Source organism: Hipposideros armiger, unplaced genomic scaffold (assembly GCF_001890085.2).
Source record: "Hipposideros armiger isolate ML-2016 unplaced genomic scaffold, ASM189008v1 scaffold_770, whole genome shotgun sequence".
NCBI lineage: Eukaryota > Metazoa > Chordata > Mammalia > Chiroptera > Hipposideridae > Hipposideros > Hipposideros armiger.
In genome coordinates this window covers 456,121-477,684 of record NW_017732120.1, presented here as the reverse complement: position 1 = coordinate 477,684, position 21,564 = coordinate 456,121, and positions in this window count along the sequence as shown.

The window sequence follows — 21,564 nt, the reverse complement described above, 5'->3', positions numbered from 1 at the left end:
TGAGTCGCAGGTGATGGCGTAGGCTGCAGCCCCTGTGGCAGTGGGTTGCCATGGGCTACCGTGTGTGGCCAGCAGCCAGCGTGAGTGCCCACCAGCCGCAGTGAGCGGCCATCCAGAAGCCGGCGACTGATCTGCCTCGCTTGGGAAGAGCGCAATGATGGTGCCAACTTGGGCCAGTGAAGCAACGTCCTCCACAACTATACTGAAGAACAAAATGACAGCAACTTTTCTGTTCCCCTTCCCCCAATTCCCCAGCACTGTTCCCATCCCCCCAATTCCCCAATAAAAAATCTTAAAAAAAAAGAAAAAAAGAACTTGTTCTTTCTCAGATTTTGGCTACAGCTACAAAGACCAACAAGAATAAAATAGGCACCATGTACTTCATATTTCAAAGGCAGGTCCCAGATCATCTATGGAATGTTTGCTAAGGGGGCTTCCAAAGACCAAATTGTGACTCAGTAACCACCTTTTTTTAAGAGCCTTAATTCAGTAACCACCCTTTTTTAAGAGCTTTAATTCAGTAACCACCCTTTTTGAACATTTTAAAACATTTTAAAATGTTTCAGGAGTGCTGGGTAATTTCTAAATTCCTAAGTTTGATAATTACATTAGTTTCTAAAATGTATCTATCCCTATGAATTAAAGGAAACAGTAATTTTCATAACTAAGAGTAATTCGGAAAGTTCTAAGATTTTATTCTAGGTCAGGAAATAAAATAAGCCAAAAACAAATTCGAAGGGCCAATGTTTTTCTGGAACCAAGTGACATCCCGATATTTATTATAATTATTGAAGTAAAACAATATCCAAGACAGATTTTGAATCCTAGATGTGTTTGCCTCAGCTATATAAAATGCTTCTGCATTCCATTTTTACATTATGCAGCATTTACTCAATGAACACAAATATTTAATATCACATTAAAAGGAAAAAAGTAAGACATTGGCATAGTTGCATCAATTAATTATTCTCCCCTAAGGAATATAAATAAGTTTTGATTTTTGCATTATTTGTTTCAATTTACTGTTTAACTTAATCTATTTGCATAAGGTCAATGGCAAAATGGAAGTAATCTGACATTAAAATAAGCCAATGATAACCAAGAGAGATGGTTTAAGAAAGGACATTTTAAAAGACATTTTAAGTCTGAGTGCTTATGTGAAAAGGAGCTCACTTATGAGACATTATTTCTGTGACATATATTTTCTTAAGGTAGGGTGAGGAGAAGAGGAGAGGAATGGGATTAAAATAGCAATGTAAATTTCTTCTCTGTGTAGGGGTTCTCAAAATTCATTGGGAATAAGTGCCTGGTTATTTATTTATATTGAGATATAATTGACATCACATTGTGTAAGTTTGATGTGCACAATGTGTTGGTTTGATGCACTTAGATGTTGCAATCTGATTATCATCATAGCATTAGTTAACACCTCTATCACTTAATTTTCATTTCTCTTTAATGGTGAGGACATTTAAGATCTAGTTTCTTAGCAACTTTGAAGCATCTAATATAGTATTATTGACAATAATGACTATGCTGTGCATTAGATCTCCAGAATTGATTCATCTTTTAAGTGCAAGTCTGTACCCTTTTTTAGCATTTCCCCAATTGTCACATCCCACCAACTCCCTGATAACCCCAGTTCTACTCTGTTTCTATGAGTTCAGCTTTTTCAGATACCACATCTAAGTGATATCATCAAATGTGAAATATACTATTGGTAACTGTGATGCTATTAATAAGACTAAGCAATCATTATTGACTAATAGAATCCTAGTAAGCCCACCTCAAAAACACGGATTGCCTTTGAGACAGATTCCCATCTTCTGTGGGTGAATGGTTTAGATTGGCAACCTTCCTTCTTCTTCCTGAATCTTCACAATAGTGCTCAACGCATAATAGAAACCAGTGAATATTTGTTGAATTAATTAATGCAAGAAGGAACAAAGGAGAAGTAATTAGTCTCTGATAGTTATTGTCCTAAAAATTTTACTACAATTTTTAAAAATCGAAGAAAAATTTAGTCCAGAAAAAGTGGTAGTTTTAATTTGGGGCACATTTCAAGATGGCTTATTATTATACTTCTCATTTGCCTATTCCAAAATTCTTCAAAAGTTTTTCTGTAACAAAATGAACTCATTGTTGAGCATATTTCCCTAAAAGCTGTCCCATATGATATGTTTATAAAATCCAGGAATGTCTACCTCATCTTTTAACATAGGTGAGTAGGAGGTTTAAACCCACTCACTTATTCCTGGAATCATGATAGGAACTGGATGAAGGGAAAATCCCATTTCAAAACCATTTCAATAGCTTACATTTCACTAATAGATTTACACTAGATTAGGACCCAAATGTTAACTGCACCTGCTATTCAAAGACCCTCTCTAATTATATGTCTATATGTGTAGGCTGCTTGATATTATCTGGAGTATATATGTGTAGATTTATAAGCCATAAACAACTGAAAAACTGATTGGTCCTATATGCAAATAATGCCTTGAATTTTTATACTTCTTTCAACTTTATAAACACAGTGATAAGCACTGTATAATTTATACTCACAATGATCTTGTGTTCATAATGAGCCTCGGAGATAATTAGGGAAAGTATTTTCCCCCCACTTTTTAGGTGTTAAACTGAGATCCAGTCATTAAGTTTTTACCCTAGGTCACAGAGTCAGGAATGGAGGAATTGGCCTTTCAACCCAGTTCCTGACTTTAAATGTTGTTTATAACAGAGCGGTTGTTTTCAAATATTGATGTGCATAAAAATCACCCAAGGAGCTTATTTAAATGAAGATTGCCCTGGTCATTCACAGATTCTGACTCATAGTCTGGTCAGTGTGGGGGCACAAATATTAATTTTCAATAACAAACCATATTTTGAAAAATGCTGTATTATACCATGTCACTGTCAATAAGTGTGCCATTCATCAAGCCATCTTATTTTTGATGTTTTTGAAATTAAGTTTCAGATATCAGTGCAATTCCTTCTAAATATTTTAGCAGGCATACAATTAACTAGAGTTCAATATTATTTTATGTTTATGTTTTCTTTTGAGATATACTTTTCATACAATGAAATGCACTAATGCTAAGCAGGTCATTACAAGAGTTTGACAATCACCTTTTTTTCGTGTCCTAGTCATCATTTGTATATCTTCATTTATGAAGTGGCTGTTCAAATTTTATAGTATTCCAAACACTTATATGTTAGAACTTTTGTTATTGTTGCACAGACACCCGAGGCTCTTCATTTTAAAAAAATGTATTCTTTCTTTTTTTCAAATAGGGTACTTTTCATTGGTTTATAATCTCATTCTCTTTTTCTTTCATCTTTTGTCACCATTCGGCTCTTACTCTTATCCAGTAAAATTTGTATGCCAATTATTATTCAACAATTCTAGAAATTTTAGCGGTTCATTTTACAGGTTTTATTTCTTATTTGAATGTTTTCTATATGTTCATTCATTATGAGCATTGTTTTTCATTTATGTGTCTGAATATTGTTTTGATTACTTATTTTATTGGGTTGCCGGAAAAGTCATGATGCATTTTTGCGACGAAAAACAGAAAAAAATTACCTCATGACTTTTCCGACAACCCAATAAATCTTGGGCTGCTTATCTCAACATCTGGGTCATTCATCTCAGGTTTCCGTCTATTGATTTTATCTTCTCTTAATAATTAGTAATTTTCCTGTTTCTTCACATAATGAGTAATTTTGAATTGTGTCCTGGACATTGCAAGTAATATGAGACACTACCTTTTGTTATATCCCTCTGAAGAATGCAGCTTATTTTTTGTTGTTCATTTAGCAGAAACTTAACTGACTCAAACTTCAAACTCTCTGTTATAATGTATAGCAGCTCAGTTTCCAGTCGTTTATTTTAGTCTTAACTGTTCTACTTGGATTCTGTTCCTTTCACACCCAGTTCAGGGGTCTGTTAGAGACTCAGTGGAGTGTGTTCACAGGAATTTGGAGCTTCTCTTTCCAGACTTATCTGTTTTAGGATTCCCCACCCCCACCTCAACTTGTCAGTGGCAGTAGTTGTTCTGAATTCTGGTCTCTGGTTCTTAGAGCAGAAGACTGAAGATTTTCTATTACAGTTTTATCTATCTACCATAGCTCCTTCAGAGCCACCCCTCAAACTAAAAGATTTAAAAACAAGAAACTCATGCAGTGCCATTTCTTTATTCCAAGTGCCTACTCCTCTTCAATCTGCAATATCTGAATGCATTTTTAATTTTTTGCTCAGTGTTCTTATACAACAGATAACTTTATAAATGACCTGCAGTTACTTGTGAGAGAGTTGGATTGATAGAAGCTGTTAAAATATCAGAAGCAGAAATCCATATCACTTTTTAAATATCATTCATCATTTTAAATCTTTCTTGACCATGATATATAAAATAGCATACCCTAATCTTTTTTTTTTACAAATTATCAAGAATTACTAATAAAGTCAACATTATGAAAGTATGGTTTTTGTTTCAGAGAAGAACATATTTACCTATGGAATAAAGAACCCATAAGTATTCCATCTTATATGGAAAATATTTATTACAAAGATGGCAATAAAATGTTTCTCCTAATTCTACTGTCCTACCATACCTTGTTTTATAAGTGAGAACCCTCATGCTAAAATTAAATATAAGTATGTATATATCAAAAATATTTATCCTGCTTATGCTATTTTTATAATGTCATCGATTTAAAGGTTAGATTTTGGAAAATTATTTTATTTTGAAAATAGTTTTTGAATAGAATGATTTTATAAACCAATTTATAAATAAATACTTGCAAATCTTTTATATTTTTATTATTTTATTATTCCCTTTCACTCTTAAATGTGTCTCAGAGTGGATGATATATTATGTGGTAACTATATCCTTGAAAAATGAAAATAAAATCCATCCTCATTTCTAAGTAGTGAAATATAAAATATTTATAAAATATATATCTGTCATGAAGTAGCATTTCACAAATAAAAAGTTGACAAGCATTTAAAAAAGTAACTAATGCTAAGAATCGTGGAAAGTAGAGCAATTAGAAATATTCATCACTAGTAGAAGATGAATAAATTGATACTACTTTTTTGGAAAGTAATTTAGCATTATTTTCTAATGTTGAGCATATTGAACTTACAACTATCATTGTAAAAATATGTATATATTCTTTAGAATTTCCTATGAAAATGAATCAAGAAGCAGTACTACAAAAATATTGTAGGCTTTGTTTATGATAGGAGAAAAAAACCCTAAAAACTGTCATATTCATTTGGAATAAATTATTAAATAGTCATGTAATGAAAGCCTATATAGTTATGATAGAGAATACTGCTACATACAATAATAAGATTGAATCTCAAAAATATGATATAGAACAAAATAAGAGGTTCACTGGAAAAACACATGCAAAATGGTTCCATTTATAGAAAACTTTGAAAGAAAAAATTAATACATTTTTCCTCTTTAGGGGAATTTGAGATTGTGGTTTCCTCCTTAGGGGTGCATTTAGCAAGAGCTATGTTGGGGGCTCCTGGGATATTGTGAATGTTTAGCTTTGGGCCAACATAATGGATATATGAGCTTGTTTTAGTATTGTCCTTTATACTATACATAAATATTTCCAAAATTATGTTTTATGCATGCTATTATTCAAAGTAAAAGAATGACAATTGCAAAAAGCAAAAGGCAAAAGTACAATGACAACTTTCATTACTATCTGTCAATTTTATCCCACATTGTTTATTTCCACAGCCTTTATAAACAACTCACATATTTCATACTTACATATTTGTTTGCTTTACTCTTCCCCCATTAGGTTATTAGCTCTATGGAAATAAATTTATGTTTTGATAATCACTGAAATGTCAACATTAGTGCCTAGCAGGTTCCTTAGTCCCTAGGAATAAATGTTGAATAAATGTGGTAAATAAATACATAAATATTGAATATATAAATAAGTATAATAAGGTTAGTAGCTGCAAATAAATGTTGGATAAATAGAAGGCCTTCTTTGCACCATGTCCAGATATCATAGTTATTGATATTTTTATATTCCCTTTTCACTTCTATATTTATAAAACTTGTAAAAATGTGTACATCTAAGCAAAGTTAATTTATATAAAATTATAAGCTCTTACATGATTACAGTTTTTAAATATCAATACTCATGAGTACATAGTACAAATTCAATTTTCCATATCTTCAATAACAGTGCTTGGAAAATGAGACAGATACACACAAAAAGATGAAACCAGACCACATTCTTACACCACATACAAAAATTAACTCAAAATGGATTGAAGACTTACATGTAAGACCTGAAACTATAAAATTCCTAGAAAAGACATAGGCAATAAAGTCTTTGACATTGGTCTTAGCAATATTTTTTTGGATATGTCTCCAAGGGCAATGAAAATAAAAGCAAAAATAAACAATAGAACAACATCAAACTAAAAAGTTTTGCACTGCAGAGGAAACCATCAACAAAACAAAAAGGCCAACCTACTGAATGGAAGAAAATAATTGCAAATGATGTATCTTGTCTTTGTCTGTGAGGTGTTTCTGGAAGATGTTAACATTTCAATTTGTGTGCTGAATAAAGAAAATTACCCTTATTAATATGGGTCAACATCATCCAATCCACTGAGGGCCTGAATAGAAAAAAAAAAGGGCAAAAAAAAAAAAAGGTGAATTTTCTCTTTGCTTGAGCTGAGAGACATCCATCTTCTCCTTCCCTTAGACATCAGTGCTCACACAGGAACTTCCATCATTGGCTACCCCCACACACATACCTCTCCCTTAATTCTCAGACCATTGGACTGGGACTGGGACTGAATTATATTACTGGCTTTCTTGGTTCTTCAGCTTGATCATGGGACATTTAGGACTCCATCATTTTCTAAGCCAATATAATATATTGTATATGCCAGAAATGGGGTTCTTGGTTTTGTCACAGGAAAGAATTCAAGACCACACCAAATAAGCCAAGCAAGTATTGACTTTATTAAAGGAGATCAGTACATTCTCAAGAAGGGAGAGAGGGCAGGCTTGGAGAAGTGCAACTGCCCTGAAGAACAAACAGGCTTAGGAATTTATTACTTCTAAAATGAGGGTGTGGAATATTCAAGATTTATGGGTGGCATTGTAGGCATTCCTAGGCAGATCCTTGCTGACCACTTCTTCCCCTCAGAAGCAGAGATTTTTGTTCTTATTTGGCTCCTGTGGGAACTGTTCTGGTGGCACAGAGGGTGGAGATTTTTGCTAACTGCAATGCTGATAATATTAGAATCCATTATAATTAGCTAAAATTCACCTTGAGGGACAAGATGGCGTCCTGGGTTGGCTCTCGGCCACTGAAATCGAGTTCTCCTCGGTCTGGTTTCTGCTCTTTTTCTTAAGGATGATCTCATTTCCTCCCTCTGTTTTCCTACACTTCCTTCTTCCCTTTATTCCCCTCTTTTCTCACAGCCCTATTTTTTCTGTCTACAGTTTTTTTGAAGAACACTGATTAATATAGGGCTCTACTGATCCTTCTGTAGAGATGACATTGTCAAAATGCTTTAGATATTGGAGCATAAAGAAAGGAAGAGTGTATATCGTTAATAACATTGTTAACCACACCTTCAATAATGGCATTTTCTAGATGAAATAAGTTAATATCTTTATTGGTAAAACCATGTTTATAGGTAATTCTGATCATCTCAATTGGATAAATCATTTCTGGTTCATCTTTAAAGCAGTTAATGTTTATTCCAGACTCTGCATGTCTGCAAAAGTGACTTAGGAAAGATGGTTGATTCCACTGATAGCTTCAGTTCTTAAAAATTTCAATTCCATTCAATTCTTCTATTTCTCATTTGAAGAATTCTTCAATTTTTTTTCCCACTCTTTGCCCTGTGTCATATCTTTTGCCATATGACTAGCAATTTATCCTAACTCTAAAGGCAGTTGAATATGGACCCAACCATGTCATTTAGCTTCGGTCAATAGAATGAGGCAGAAGTGACTGTGCCACTTCAGAGCCTAGGTCACACGGGCGTTTGCATGTTTCTGCTTGCTTGCTTGGTTCTGCCATTGCAGTGAAAGAAATATGTCTACACTGTCCACTGATCCCAGGAGAAAAACTGTAGTAATGGTGAATATATAAATGAGCGAGCCCAGCTGAGAGCAACAAAATCTTGTCTAAAGCAAATGATTGTTGCAGACATGTAAGAAATACGTATTTATTATTGTATACTACTGACTTTTGGGATTGACAGAGCAAAAGCCAATTGATAATAGAGCTATCCATTATTTAATTGTCTTTGTATATCAGTAGTAACTCAATATTTTTCTCTCCCAAGAAATAAATCATGCTCTAAAGCAAGTTGAGTAAAATTGGCATAATTATAAATATATGTACACAAAGTCTCTTATTAAGAATTTAAACATTTATACATTTTTGGCACTTAATAATTATTAATGGCAAAAAATTGTGACAGGGCCGGCCAAGTGGCGCGATGGTTAAGAACTGGCTTGGGACGCCAGAGGGCCCCAGTTCGGATCCCACATATGAGGGCCAGTGACACTGCCCTGCACAGCTAAGATGCTGAACAACAGCTCAACCTGGAGCTGATCTGCCATGAGTCACCGGTGACGGCGTAGGCTGCAGCCCCTGTGGCAGTGGGTTGCCATGGGCTACTGTATGTAGCCAGCAGCCAGCGTGAGCAGCCAGCAGCCACAGTGAGCGGCCGTCCAGAAGCCAGTGACTGATCTGCCTCACTTGGGAAGAGCACAATGATGGTGCCAACTTGGGCCAGTGAAACAACGTCCTCCACAACTAGATTGAAGAACAAAAATGACAGCGAGTTGTCTGTTCCCCTTCTCCCAAATCCCCAGCACTGTGTGACATACCTCAAAATTGAATCACTGTTTTAAAGTCAATATTGGAAAAAAACACTCTTAGATTCACAGTTTTACATATTTTTTCTCTTGGAAATATTATTTGCCTTATTTTAAAAACTGTAAACCATTGTAAGTTTTGCTTCTCATTTTATTGCCCAAAGTGTCTATACTTTGGTTCAAACTTTCTAAGGATATCTTTCAATTAACTTTCCTCAAACTCTACATCTGCTGTGCAATTTCATATAAAATAAAAAGCAAGACATAAAATATCAGAAGAGGTTGGATCTTATTTTTTATCAAGAACTACAATAATTAACATTAAAATTATTAGTAATGTAATGCTGTTAACAGAAATTCAAAATCATTTCACAGGTATTCTAATGTTGTATATCTTATGTAACTCTCTCTTACATGGAAAAAATATAGAGGAGTTTGGTCGAATTTTATTCTTTCTCACCTAAGTGGCAAGAGTCATGCCCCATTTTAGAATTTAATATAGCACTGGGAACCCATAAGATCACCTTATCTACCCACCTACACACCTTGCTCCCTATTACTTAGTTCAAATGGGGTTTCAGAACTTAGAAATCAATTCTTATACTACTTTAGTAACCAATATAAATGTACATGCATTTTTTTGGATTGCAGGACCATAAATAAGATCAGTGATTAACGGAGCAATCTGTATTTATTGCAAGATTGGGAACTGAAGGGTTGAATTGATGCACATTCCTAGAAGATGTTTTCCTCTATTAATGATATTTCAATTTCCTCTGATCTAAGGGACTCAAGTTACTGTGTAGAATATGTGTATCTCTGGAGACCTCTTTCAAATTTAGGATTTTGTCACTCTCAATATGTGAGAAATAGAGGCAAGGTTTAAAATTACTGATTCATTACTTTTAGACCTGCCCTACCATGCCACTATTCCAACTGAAAATATATATTTGTTTCCTTCTGAAAGGATTTAATATAACATTTTAAAGAGCATCACATGTCATATTGTAGAATGTGTAGAGATTGTACATAACTGGTAATGATTCTCCTATAATAAGTACTATTAAACTCATATTAAGGATATTCAGATCTCTTAAGGCATTAATGGTTTAGCATACTTAACTATTTAATACAATACTTTAATACCAACATTAAGTATATAATATCTTTATTTTTTAAATATATACATTTTATTTTCTACTCCCAAATGGATGGATGAATCATATTCCAGAATTTTGATTAACCTTTTAAAAATCCCTCCGCATACACACCAAACATATAAATTAAAAGAGTATTTGTTTCTAGTTGTCATTGTTTTGCTTATCAAAACTTGCTAAAAATTCAAGAATATGAAATTTGGAGGTGACAAAATATGTCATCCTTTCACTCTAGTTAAGAATTAGCTGGAAGTTTTTAACTGAACCATCCTCTTTCTTTCCCTCTCCCTCTCCACCCTTCCCTTTGCCCATCACACACACACACACACACTTTGGTGCTTTCCCCAATTCCAGGACACACTTTTTCTATTGTAGTTATCATCGATTTGTATAGTTAGCATGACAGTTATCCTGCAGAATGACAGTAATACATTTTGAAGAAAGGGTGCTTTATTCAAATATGCACAAATATCCTTTTGGATGAGCAGAAAATAATATATCGCCTGTCAAATAGTAATGAATGCTATGGAGAAAAATAAATCAATGCAAATAGGACAAGTTGTGCCAGGTGTGTAATACCATAATGGAAGGCCTCACCAATAAAGAAACATATGGCAGGAAACAAAGGATGTGAGGAACGCAGCCAGGCATGAAGATACTTGGAGAAGGAACACATAAGGCAGAGAAAAGTGAAAATGCAAATTCTCTGGGTCAGAAGTGAGACTGATGGTTCCAGAACCTTCAAGAGGGCCAGCAATAAACGTGAAATTAGTGAGAGTAAGAGTAGCAGGAAGTGAACTCAGAAAAAAATAGTAGGTATCAAATCTTAGAGAACTTGAAAGCTACTTTAAAGAATATTTCATAAATAAGTGTAATGAAGACAGTGAATATGTATAGTTTCAGGACTGATATTTTAGAAAGAATGTTCTCTAAGGTCACAGAGCACAAAGGTATAAGTAGAGCTGATGAATTTCATCCAGTCTTTCAGACTTGTTCCCAGCAAGGCATCACTCTCTCCGTCTCCACGCTCAAAAGTTCTCTTCATCAAAAGCTTCATTTTTCTTGAATATTAATTGGAATTAATTAATTAAAATTAATCATAAAGTTGTGTGACACAGAGATTTGAGAGAGAAAATAAGCAGTGCATGAAAGATAGGAAATGACTTGGAGCTGAGATCATTATTAATCTCCCTTCATTTTACATATATATATATATATATATATATATATATATATATATATATACTCAGCAGATACTTATTCTACTAGCAACAAACATAGTCACCTCAGAAAAGCCCATGTTATAAACAAAGATGGAGAAGAGCTACACACCTTGCTGAGTTACCACGCAATGCTGCTGTCCCCTAGAAGGCACACTTAGTCTATCATTTTTACTTCACATATAAGTCACAAGATGCTACTAAAATGCTACAACTTTCAACCATCTCCTTCAATGATTACACTTTCTGCTCTTGTATAAACTTTACATGGTACATTCTACCATCTTGCCTATAATTGGGAGTGGTCATGGAGGTGGAGCAACATGGTGGTCTGTTATCTTCGATTATCCTATCAATTGTGGGTCACACTTGCCAGCAGGTGAAGGCCTGGTGCTTCATGTGCCCTCTGGCACTGCAGCGTACTCCACTCACTGCTACAGTACAGGGGGGTGAATGTGCTTACGTGGATGAGAAACTGCTCGTGACTGCCCATTCATGATGGCGAAACCAAAGAAGCATTTGGTTTTCTCAGCAATTCACAGAGATAATCCTTTCCCTATTTTATGTCACCTATATAAACTTAGAACTCCTTCTCTGCATCCTTTTTGCTTGATTCTGAAGAGCTGCCCGTTTTCTAAATTTTCTGCTCTTCATTCTTCCGATCTTGTTTTCATGGAAACTGAACTCTGTCAATGATTCTCCATTGTTCTCTTTCCTTTCCCTGTACGTTTTTTATATTATCTTCTGCTCAGCCTACCAAATATGCTCAAACTACCATTCCCAAAAGATTATTTTTTTAAGAGTCTGCTCTATTGGATCAGTGTCAATCTTTCATAACTACTGTATTTTTTCTTTACATTTTAGAGTAGATATACTCTATCTCCATTTCCCCTGTAGCCCCCAGTTATTAGGGAACATTTCTCTGGCAGTGAACTCTTAGATTCTAAAGTCAGTGGAGTCAGTTCTCCTTCCAGACTCTGGGTGGTGAACACACAACGTGAAATACAGATGATGTATTACGGAATTGTGCACTTGAAACCTATGTAACTTTACTAACCATTGTCACCCTGATAAACTCTAACAAAAAAATTTTAAATTAACTCAGTGGACAATTTTTATTCTTATCTTTTTTGTGACATCATGTAAGTTTCTGTTACATGAAGGATCTATACAAATCTAACCATTGTGTTTAAAAAGCAGTCATTTCTTCCTGAAGTTCCTCACAGCCTTGCATCACATAACAACTTTTTCTTGACTTGGCTACTATCTTTCTGAGCATCTTCAAATGTGTATAACGGAAACCTCTTCTCTTGTCCCGTAAAAATTAGCATTCCTCATGGCTCTGTAAAATGTCACTGCTCTTCTGACTTTCCAGATATGCTATCCAGATAACCTCATCAATTTTCTTAATTTTAACACTTGATTATGACATTCTCCCTGATTTGTCTTTAAAGCTGACTTACTGTGTGGGTTTTACACACAAAAACCCAGCAGGCATCTTTATTTCAATAAAAAGAAAGATGAGGAGAAGCCTGAATAGAAGGAACAGTGAAGTAAATAGCTACACTTTATTATCATGTATAGCTTTATGTAATGTTTCATCTAATATGAATTACCATATTTAATCCTCACAAAAACCCTTCACTGAAGTGCAAATTTTATTATGTCAAATCTTACATATAAGGAAACTAAGTCTTAGAGATGTTAGATAATATCCCTACAGTCTTAAGGCCAAAAAAAAAGAATGGAGGAAGGGCTGGCCGAGTGGCTCAGTTGGTTAAGAGCTCACTCAAGAGTTTGAGCTCTGAGCAACAGCGGTTCGAGTCCAGCCCGAGCTGAGCAGCCCGAGCTGAGCAGCCCGAGCTGAGCAGCCCGAGCTGAGCAGCCCGAGCTGAGCATCCGCTGAGCTGCCAACAGGTAGCAGGATGGCTCAGCTAAAAAACAAAACAAAACAAAACAAACAAACAAAAAGAATGGAGGAAATAATCGGAACTCATGTTTGTATAAAGCCTAAGCCAGTGTTCTAGCCTCTATACAATAGTTGCTTCTACAAGCATGTGATACTCCACATGTCTAAACCATTTCTACCTTCTATCCCTGTATAGTTTCTGCCTGTAAATGTTAATGCTAATTATGACATTTGCATCTGCTCAAGCCATAAGACTTGACATTATTCCAGATCGACGATGACCAGCCTCTGCCAATCTCCTCTATTTTATCTCCCACTTCTCTTTAACATGTGTTTCAAGCTGCAATAATATGGAACGGCTTATATTTCTTCAGTGTTGCCATGGTATTTTATTTCTCTGTGGCCTTGCTCATTTTATGTCCTATGCAACAATAGACTCTGCTCCTTTTTTTTTTAATTTATGTGTAGTTGGTATACAATATTATATTAGTTATATTAGTTTCAGGTGTACAATATAGTGACTTGACATACCTTACAATGTGATCACCTCCTAATTTTAGGATCATCTGTCACCAAGCAAACTTAGCTCAATATTATTGACTATACTCCCCTTCACCTTTTTCACCCTCCCCTCACTCCCTTCCCTCTGGTGACAATCCCTTTGTTCTCTGTTTCTATGAGTCTGATTTTGCTTTGTTTTATTTGTTTAGATTCCACATATAAGTGAAACCATATAATATTTGTCTTTCTCTGTCTGACTTATTTCACTTAACATAATACCTTCCATGTCCATCCATGTTGTCACAAATGGCAGGATTTATTCTTTTTCATTGCTGCATAATATTCCATTATAGCATGTATGTGTGTGTGTGCACATGTGTGTATACATATATCACATCTTCTTTATTCATTAACCCACCACTTTTTATCTGACTGATTGCCACCTATGCATTATGACTCAGTTCAAACCTTTTATATTCCATATATGGCTTCCTGAAACCAAAACCACCACAACTCTAAGAGGTACCATAGACTTGTGATTACAGATTTGTTCAGTAATTACAAAAAACTTCTAGCAGGTGGTCATAAAGTAAAATTAAGAAAGATGAATATTTTTTCTAACTTGCACAAAGTCTTACAAACTGGCCTACCTAAACTTTAAAATTTGAGCAAATGTTCCTCTTGAACTCTGAGTCCTCCAACCTACATAAATGGCTAGATGTTTAGCCAACCACAATTTCTAGCCTCTTTCTTCCTTCCTGCCAGGAAAACCCCATATCACTTTCTATGTGCTCAAATCCAAACATTTACATTTGCAGCCTTTTTTCCTATGGCTAGGCCATGGGCACATGACCCAGTCTTAGCCATCAGTACCCGACAGAAACTCTTTTGAGAGTAACTGAGAAAGATTTTACTCCTTAACAAAAAGGAAGAGAAACATAAGGAAGGCTGGGTTTTTCAAATGCTACATGTATATTTTCTAGCACTGCCATAACAAAATATTGCAGCCTGAGTAGCTTAAATGACAGAAATTTATTTTCTTACTGTCCTGGAGGCTGGAAGTCCAGGATCAAGGTTCCAGCAGGGTTGGTTTCCTTTGGGGTCTCTCCCCTTGGCTTGTAGAAGGCCACCCTCTTACTGCCTCTTCACTTAATTGTCTCTTTGTGCATATGTGCCCCTGGTGTCTCTTTGTGTTTTTAAAATTCATCTTATTAGGACACCCATCAGATTGGATTAGAACCCACTCCAATGGCCTCATTTTTAACTCAATCACCTCTTTAATGGCCCTCTCTCCAAATACAGTCATGTTCGGAACTACTAAGGATTAGGACTTCAACATATGAAAGAGGGGTCCACAATTCATCCCATATCACTCCCCAACCATTACCTATCTTGGACATTGCCATGTAATGTGATATTTCATATGGTGACTGGCACTTAAGAGGAAAAACAGGAGAATCCCAGAGAAGGCAACCCAGAACCCTAATATCACTAACCTGCTGTATTAGCCATCCTCAGAGCCCTCCCAACATTTTTAGATTAATAGGTGTAGTCGTATACAAAAAGAGTTTTAGTTTAATACATTGCAACTTGCACCCTAAAATGTTTAATTGATACACTAACATAGCACTTATATTATATTATAACAATCAATGAAATTGATTCTAACTCACAAATAATATGGTCTTTATCCTCATTTCTCTGCTACTCATTACTGTGCTTCGCACTCAATAATCATTTATCGAATTGAATTAATGCCATGCTTCTACTCCCACATTTACTCACAAACACGCACACCCATAATCATACATTAAATTCCCTATCCCGAACCTTGGATCTCTATGGAAAAGCCTTAATAGAATCACTTTTTCTTGTAACCACTAGAAAAATATCTCTTATATTTCTTCTCCAATTCCACTGGTATTGTTAAATCTTTCCACTTTTGACTTTTCTTTGCTTCCTAGTTAGTTGCATTTCCTAGCAGTCATGAATCAATAGTGATTTTATAGTTTAAGAAATAATATATATGGGTTGTGACTTTATTATATAAAATATATGATCCAGGTGATAGTTCCATAATTGATATATGTTTTTGTTCATTCAAAAGTTCAAAGTTGGAAAAAATAATAATTTCCTGGATTTAGTAAGCACCTCTAGTGCATTCATCTGTGTTCTGAAATAAGCTCAGTTCTTCCTCATTTAACTAAATTTGACTTGGTCAATAACTTTTTATCAGATGAAATGCTATATTCACTTTAATATTAAATTTTATGGCTTTCAAATCAGAGTTAGAGCTGCACCGACTCTTGCAAATATGTAATGCACTGTAACTTAGGACAATAATCTATAGTTCCAGCCTTTGATTTTTAAATATTCTCAAGTTTTTAAAAAGACATACAGAAATGTGGGCAGCTTCATGAAATGAATACTAATACTGCTTACTCCTTTATTTAGCTTCAAAGGGAAAAAAAATGCATCTGATATTTGTTTCATGCTTCTCTGATCCATTACTATGGGACATGAAACTCCCGGAGTATCCATAGAAGCTCTGAATTGATGTATCTTTCTGGTGAAATGATGTATTTTGTTACTTCCTCTTGAGAGGGGTGGTCATTACTCTTCTAAGTTATCCACAGCCAAAGACAAACCTAACCTAAGCCATCCATTGATACTGTAGCTAAAGAAGATCGCTTACTCTCTTTGCTCTAGTATTTGAAAACTTCAACTCTCCCAACTCATTGGGAGAGCTTGAGGGTTGGTGTTAGAGCAGGTAATGGAGAGGATATGTCCTCCAGTTGACCTGAGACCTGAAACCAGCCAATCAAAGGCTCCTCACTCCTATTCCCTGTCCTTGGAATACATGTTCTGCCCAACAATCTCACACTAGGAGCACTTTCAAGGATGCAGTCTTGAGAGAGTGAGGTGCTGGGAGACCATCTGGACAGTATACTGACTGAGCCCAGTTAAGGCCTCTGTATAAATTTTTAACATTCTGGAGGGTGGGTTTAAAGGTATATGTGTCTTGTAGCCACCCAAAACAAGCCTCCTAAGTAAGTTACTTTGCTTGTTAAACTTGCCACCTGCCAATCTGGACTGGTCTGCCTCTTTCTTCAGTCTCTCCTTGCCCTCTATTTATAAGGGCCAATTTGCAAACCAGAAATTCGATTAAATGAAAGTAAAAGGATCGATCAAGATACCTCCACATAAAATGTGAGAGGGTCTTATTTATATTTGTGGCTAGAGTGAAATAAAATTATCTTCCATGGGTTGCCAATTTGCACATGGTGCTACATCACTCATTAAAACACAGGTTCAATATAATTGCTATCTTCTAGAAGTATAAGACTTCAAGATAATAACAGACATTAAGACTACATCAATACTCAAACAAATAAGGAGCTATGAGAGTTGTTGTAAAAGAGTGAACATCTTCCTCCTAATTAGTCATTATGTTAACCAGGAAATGTGAAAACCCATGTGTTAAAATCATACCTTCAGAACACTTCCAGTAATTTTTTTTAAAACGAGTTCTTAAAATGTTGTTCTGGTGATAGGTAATTTTTATCAAGGGTAATGACAGCTATTTATAAAAAGTTATATTTTATATAAGGTTCTCTACAAGAGTATGCTTTGGGATTCCATGTTACATCTTTGTGCAAAAGGACCTGTTCCTTATTAAATTTAGTTATATTCATATTGCCTACTGATTATGATTAAGCAATAGAATCATTTTTCTTATAAGTGAAATCAAGTAAAATATCATTCTTAAAGTAGAGTTTTTTTCAATTATTTCACTGAATTGAAGACACAGAAATATGTGTGATGTTCTTCATGAAAGACTTTGTATATTTTTAGTTAGATTCTCAGGCATATATTGTTGGCAGACATGCTAAGTAGAATGAAAACTACTGAGATGAAAGACGAGAACTTTCATATAATTTATCCTTATATAACAATTGTTTCAAGGGGAAAAAAAAACGATTTGGCTCTAAGTGTGGAGAAGTCGTTCGAACGCCTTCCCAAGGAGCTGGGTCCATTTACTTTTAGAAGTCAAGAATAAATAAATGCTGGAGATTACTGCCAGTGGCATCCAGAGAATGATATATGGTATTATTGAAAATAAAAGCCTCTGATATGTGGTATATAAAACCGAAAACAACAAAGGAACAAGACAAACAAATGAAGAAGCAAAAACTCACAGACACAGACAATAGTTTAGTGGTTATCAGAAGGTAAGGGGAGAGAGGGGTGGTAGATGAGGGCAAAAGGAATCAAATATATGGTGATGAAAGGAGAACTGGGTAGTGAACATACAATGTGATATATAATGATGTATTACAGAATGGTATACCTGAAACCTATGTAACTTTACTAACAATTGTCACCCCAATAAACTTTAATAATAATAATAATAATAATAAGTCTCTTTAAGGCATTTTTGTGGAGTGACACCATAATTTGATAGCCACTAGGCAATTGAGAAATATCTCGCATAGACCTTAAGGTGGTAAAAAAAAATCTATAATTTGAAATAAAATTTCAGAAAGGATATTATGTTTTAAAAAATGCTTCTCACTTATGAAAATACTGGTCCAAGTTTGATCCTGGAAGACATTTAGTTCTTCATTCTGGAGTCTAGAGGGTTGTAAAGATCCCTACTGACCCCACTTGTTCGCTTTGACAAAGCAATCTATAGTACAGAAACTAACAGCAGCCGCATGGCATTTTATAAAAGTATAATAAATAACAGATATAAAGAATACATAACAATAAATAACAGATATAGAGAATGTGTCATTTAAAAGAAGAGGGATGATTCAGGACTAGGAAGATGACTGAATAACATAGTAGTTACATTTTTCATATTGATCATTTGGGAAGCTGAAGAAAAATTATGGGAGAAAGAAAGTGAATTCTGAACTTTTGTCACTCATCAGAGTTACTAATACATACAGACAATCAAGCAGACATATGGCTATGAAATGGAAATGAATAGGTCCTGTTTGGAAGGTTTAATAAATTCAAGCAATCTATTTTTCCCCACATCCATCACTTCCCTTCAATGTCATATACACTCAGTCCCTAAAAAAACTTTAGTAAAAGCTACTTGGGTCTTATGAAATTTTAAAACTGCTGAGACCATTCTACTTTTTTTCTTAAAAGGAAGCAGAAAATCTGCTTAATTTTGTTCTCAAGAGACTTTTGAAATATGATACTTAACACTGGATGCCTAACATTTAAACTATTCTCTAAGTAAAAGCTTATGGTTCAATTTGTGATCAGGCATGCATCTATTAATAAAATATAGATTATATATACTTAGAGTGAAAATATTTCACTTTTTTTTTTTTTTTAGTCAGGTAAACATGAAACCTTCTTCAATGAAGTATGTGGCTTCAGGAGATGCAGCTGTGAGTTTCGATAAAAAAGGAGAGTAATCAAAATTATCCAAGATTAATAAAATCTATGCTTGAAATCAGTGACCCTATAGATACCGCATCATCCAGATCATTATCAAATCCAAGGCATTACAGTATTTCTCAGTATTTTACAATTTATATGACTTCTTGAGCAATTTTCTTCATTTTTTTAAAATTAAATCTTATTGGGGTGACAATTGTTAGTAAAGTTACATAGGTTTTAGGTGTACAATTCTGTAATACATCATCTATATATCACATTTTGTGTTCGCCACCGAGTCAGTTCTCTTTCCATCACTGTATATTTGACCCCATTTATCCTCATCTATTACCTGCCCCTTACTTTTTGTAACCACTAAACTATTGTCTATGTCTATCAGTTTTTGTTTCTTTGCTTGTTTGTCTTGTTCCTTTGACCTCATACCAGTTAGAATGGCTATCATCAACAAGACAAATAATAACAAGCATTGGAGAGGCTGTGGAGAAAAAGGAACTCTCATACACTGTTGTTGGGAATGCAGATTGGTGCAGCTGGCTATGGAAGGCAGTGTGGAGCTTCCTGAAAAAATTAAGAATAGAATCCCCATATGACCCAAAAATCCTTCTCCTGGGTATCTACCCAAAAAGTCTGAAAACATTCATTTGTAAAGATATATGGGCTCCAATGTTCATTGCAGCTTTATTTACAGTGGCCAAAACATGGAAATAACCAAAGTGTCCTTCAAGAGATGATTGGATAAAGAAGATGTGGTGTATATACACAATGGAATACTATTCTGTCATAAGAATAGATGAAATAGTGCGATTTGTGACAACATGGATCTTGAGATTATTATGCTAATTGGAATAAATCAGACAGAAAAAGTCAAGAACCATATGATTTTACTGATATGTGGGATCTTCATTCTTTCTTAATCATCAATTTCTCTTGGGAATATTGAGTCCAAAAAAATGTATACATGCAATGACATTTTACATTTTGGAAAAGTCTTTTCTATATTCCTGTCTAGCTACCATCGCATTTCTTTTTTTACATCAAATGTCTGGAAAAATTATCTGCATGTACTATTTCCATTTTCTCTCATTCCATAGCTAATCAGTCCTCTTCTCTCCAAAATTCAGCTCAGGCTGCTTCTATTAAGGTCAACAATTATCTCCACTGTGTAAAGCTTGATGTCAATTCTCAGTCATCTTGTTTGAACTGGAAGCAACGTTTGACACCATTGTTTACTCCTCTCTCACTAAATAGCATTCCTCTGGCTTCTAAGACCTCACTTACTTCTCATTCTCTTCCTAACGCTGTTTCAGTCTCTTTGAGTGGTCATTTCTCATATCTCCAATAAATAAATGTTGGATTTCCCCAGAGCCCACTCCTTTGGCCTATTCTGTTCTTTCTCTACATTCACCCTCTTGTACTCACCCAGTTTCTTGTTCTGAAATAATATCTATTTATTGACCATTCCCCATTTTTTTTAATCTGCATTCTAGGCTTATTTCAGCTGCAGTTTCACATATTCAAATGCCTATCCAATATCTCTATTTGGATGACAAATGTAGTTCAAACTCAACATGTCAAAAATCAAATGCCTAATCTTCCATTCAAAAGCCATTTTTGGCTTTTTAACCTTCCTCAGTTTGCTCAATGGCAGCTGCCTCTTCCCAGGAGCTCAAGCTGTACCTCTTCCACACTGTACTTAAAGTACCATCAAATAAGCTACATCATTGAAATCATTTCCCTGCTTCCACTATTGCGTCCCTAAAATCTTTTCTCATCACAGCAGCCAGAGTGATCCTTTTATGATGTCATTTAAGTCTTGCGTTCTTTGGTTTGAAATGCTCCAGTGGCTTTCTCACTCATTTAGCAAATGCCTAACTCATATTATTTCATGAAAGAATATAAGATCTGAACCTGTTACCTCTCTAACTTCTTTTACTATTCTCCCCATTACCCAGTACACTCTAGCCACACTGGTTAGCTTTTCCTTGAATACATAAGTCATGAGTGAGGACTTTGCTCTGGCGGTTTCTCCTGCATAAAAAAATTGTCTCCATCAGTATTCACGTGACTTACATCCTCTCCTTGATCTCCATTTGGGCTTCCTTGACCACATTATGTAAAATAGCACCTCCTCCCTTTTCCAGCACTTCTCATAATCCTCTTTATAGCCTAGTTTTTCTCCATTAAACTCACTACCATTTAATATAGTCTTATAGGTTATTTTTCTCCACGACTAGAACCATCACAAGGATTTGAAACTGTGTTGTTCATTGTTAATCTTCAGCACATAAAACAATACCTGACACATAGTAGATATTTAATACAAATGAAAGAACGAAGCAATGTTGCTGAATTTGAAATACTTTTGTTCAGAGGAAATATTTTATTAGTAAGTACAAAGTTACAGAAAAAGAAGAGAGAGGTATAAGTGAAAATTCTGAGAAATCAAATGGAAAGATTTCAAT